We start from the raw sequence: 4057 nt of genomic DNA, 5'->3' as shown, positions 1-4057 counted from the left end.
AAAATCAATTAATTTGGAAGCTAACATTGCAAGAAAATTAGACAATTAAAAACATTATTCCCCAGCATCAGTATAACATTCAATAATTTAATTGTTCTGGAATAACTAATATGGAAAGGCACACTTATCAGATTGCTCACCCCCTCTGATGGAACATTGATTACATTTTAGGGGGTTGTGAAATCCCTCAAAAAAATTACTTTTAGGACACGCAGGAATTTAGGGACTAAAAAGGCTACAAGACTGCAGTTGTCGCACTCTGCAGGTGCAGTTGCTAACCAGCTTACAGTAAATGAGGTAATGTAAAAAGGCATTCATGTTGCAAGGAGTACACAATCACATGCAAGGGCAATTAATGAAAACACTTTGAGGCTTGCATATGATTTGATGATGGAAATCAGCAGAGCTTCTGCTCATTTACTAAAGCACTGGAACAAATGCACTTGTAGAGTGCACATGCATTTTGCAAAGTGCAACATATATTTGCTTTAGACAAATCAACACCACAGAACATTCCAGCAAATTTTAACGAGGGTGGGGGTGGGGGGGTTGTGAAATCTAGATAATTGCTCATTAGCAGCACACTATTTGGAGTGAGTTTAGGTGGGGGGGTGGGGGGGTTGTGAAATCTAGATAATTGCTCATTAGCAGCACACTATTTGGAGTGAGTTTAGGTGGTGGGGGGGGGGGGGGGTTGTGAAATCTAGATAATTGCTCATTAGCAGCACACTATTTGGAGTGAGTTTAGGTGGTGGGGGGGTGGGGTGGGGGGGTTGTGAAATCTAGATAATTGCTCATTAGCAGCACACTATTTGGAGTGAGTTTAGGTGGTGGGGGGGGGGTGGGGGGGTTGTGAAATCTAGATAATTGCTCATTAGCAGCACACTATTTGGAGTGAGTTTAGGTGGTGGGGGGGGGGGTGGGGGGGGTGTGAAATCTAGATAATTGCTCATTAGCAGCACACTAAATACACTCAAACAAAATACATTCCAAATGAGTAGACTAGGTGGATATGTTCCCATCACTTCATGCTGGGAAGGTTATTGAAGGAAAATATACATGCATGACAAAAAATAACAGTAAAAAATTCCAGCATGTGTGAGGATAAAAAGGGGACATTCACACTATATTGCAATGATGGTAAGTAGTGTTTGAAGCAAGAAATACATCACATTATCAAAGATTACATAAAAGAACATGTGATGCTAATAAAAGAAAAATATCTTACCTTAATATAGTCCTTCTGCAGGACCTGTATGATGGCAGAACAGGTCTCTGGGATAATGATCCCCAGAGCCTGGGGGGAGATGCCTGTCGAGAACTTAAGGTCCTGCAGGCTTCTCCCTGTGGCCAAATACCGCAAGGTAGCGACCAGCCTCTGCTCCGGAGTGATGGCTTGCCTCATGCAGGTATCCTGCCTGCTGATATAGGGGGTCAGCAAAGCCAACAAACGGTCAAAAACGGGGTCCGTCATCCGGAGAAAGTTCCTGAAATCCTCAGGATTATTCTCACGGATCTCACGGAGCAAAGGCATGTGACAGAACTGGTCACGCTGAAGCAACCAATTCTTGGTCCATGAACTCCTCCTCGCCCTGTTCATGGACTGGTCTTGGGCTGAAGAATAAACTACAGCACCAAGCACATACAATGCACGAGCTCTACGACGAGTACGTACAGGTAACATGGCTTCAAAACGGTCGGCTGGTCAGAACGCACTAAACAGAACGCACTGAAGAACAGCAAGGCCTGTGAAGAACGACCTGAAAATCAGGAACGAGCGGCCAATAAAACAAAGATTTCTCAATGCCAACTGACCAAACGCACTGAAAAGCAGATACAAACCTCACAAGCACAGACTGAACAACAGTTAAAACGAACTGAAAAATACGAGTCTCACAAGCGCGAATCGTCTCTCACCAAACTTCTACTAACACGAGATAAACACGAGATTAGCAGAAGGAGCCCAAAGGGTGTCGTACGGGCTATTGAACTTCCGTTTTATAGTCTCGTCGGACTTGGTGTACGTCACCGCGTACTAGGCTGTCGTACTTTTGTGTGGTCGTGTGTGTGCAAGTCCGTTCGTAAGAAAGTCTGCCGCAAGTCCGCCGAAGGTACGTCGGAAGTCTGTCGGACAGGCTGTCGGACTTTTGTAGACGAAAAGTCCGACCGTGTGTACGCGGCATTAAGGTATAAATTACTGACCAAAAATGCCGATTTTTCTATTTTTTTTTTTTTTTACTGAAGAATACACGGCGCTTGTTTATGCGCCTGTGTGCATAGGCACATTACAATTAATGGGCTGTATTTTAGCTCATTTAAAAATAACCTGTACTGAGCTTTTTCAAGCTGCAGTGTGCAAGAGGTCTAAGTCATAGTAGGTGAGGTTGAAAAAAGACGCAAGTCCATCAAGTCCAACCTATGTGTGTGATTATGTGTCAGTATTACATTACATATCCCTGTATGTTGCGGTCATTCAGGTGATTATCTAATAGTTTCTTGAAGCTATCAATGCTCCCCGCTGAGACCACCGCCTGTGGAAGGGAATTCCACATCCTTGCCGCTCTTACAGTAAAGAACCCTCTAAGTCTGTTTTTTTTTTTCAATTTACTTTACCACTTAAGGACCAGCCGTCCCAGTTATACTGCGGCAGGTTGGCTCCCCTGGGTGAATTACCACCATGGTACGTCGGCCGCTTTAAGAGCTTTAGGGGTGCGTGCATGACACTGTAAGCAGGCAGATCTCCGTTCTGTCAGGGGAGGAGAGACAGATCTGGTGCTCCTAAAGATTATGAACAGCGATCGGTCACCTCCTCCAGGCACTCCCATCCTCCCTACAGTTAGAACACACATGAGGGAACACAGTTAACCCCTTGATCTCCCCCCTAGTGTTAGCCTCTTCCCTACCAGTGACATTTATACAGTAATCAGTGGCTATTTTTAGCTATGATCGCTGTATAAATGTCACTGGTCCCATAAAAGTGTCCGCTCTGTCCATCGCAATGTCAAAGTCCTGCAAAAAATCGCTGATCCCTGCCATTACTAGTAAAAAATAAATTAATAATGAAAATGCCATAAATCTATCCCCTATTTTTGTATTTTTGCGCAAAACAATCAATATACGCTTATTGCGTTTTTTGTTTTTTTTTGGATATTTATTATAGCAAAACGTAAAATTTTTTTTTCTTTCAAAATTGTCGCTCTTTTTTTTTTGTTCATAGCTCAAAAAACCCCCCAAAAAACCCCACAGAGCTGATCAAATACCACCAAAAGAAAGCTCTAATTGTGGGTGAAAAAAATGTCAATTTTGTTTGGGTACAGAGTTGCAGGACCGCGCAATTGTCAGTTAAAGCTACGCAGTGCCGTATAGCAAAAAATGGCCTGGTCATTAAGGGGGCAAATCCTTCCGGTCCTTAAGTGGTTAAAAAACAAGTTTTTTTGGACAAAATAGCAGTTAGAGGGACGAAAAACACATTTAACACCAATAACAGTGCTTACAATGGTCACCTTTTTTCATTTCTGTAAACCTTTATCCCAAAAGTAAAAAAAAAAAAACGAAAAGAAAACCAGTTTGCTGTAACTCTTATAAAGTGTTAGCTGGAGTCTATCTTCAAAGTGGAAGTAAAGCTGGTTTGTCCACAAATGGCTGACAGGCAGGGTATTAATAACAGAAGAGACCCTATTGGTCTCTTCTGCCATATATGCATTCTTCTGCCTGTCAGCTGTCATGTTCACTGAGCCGCGCATGCGCAGTTCAGTGAACATTTATGGCGCCGATCGCCCCCCCCCGATCCATGCCACGATGATTTGACTCCCATGCGCATACGTGGGAGGGGCATCATTGCGGCCTAGCTTATCAAGTGGCCAAAGGCACAAGACCCACAAGGAAGACTGGATGAAGATGGAAGTGCCGGGGGGCACGCTGGATTGGTCCCAGCAGTGCGCTGGAGGACACCATATGACAGGTAAGTCTGCTTTGCATACTAGTACCTTTTGGCATAACCCACCTGCGGGGCTTATAAAAAAAAAAATTATAGCGGACTTTACTTCCGCTTTCAACT

This window comes from Aquarana catesbeiana, linkage group LG02 (assembly GCF_042186555.1).
Source record: "Aquarana catesbeiana isolate 2022-GZ linkage group LG02, ASM4218655v1, whole genome shotgun sequence".
In the NCBI taxonomy this organism is placed as follows: domain Eukaryota; kingdom Metazoa; phylum Chordata; class Amphibia; order Anura; family Ranidae; genus Aquarana; species Aquarana catesbeiana.
Note: the sequence above shows the minus strand (reverse complement) of the source record.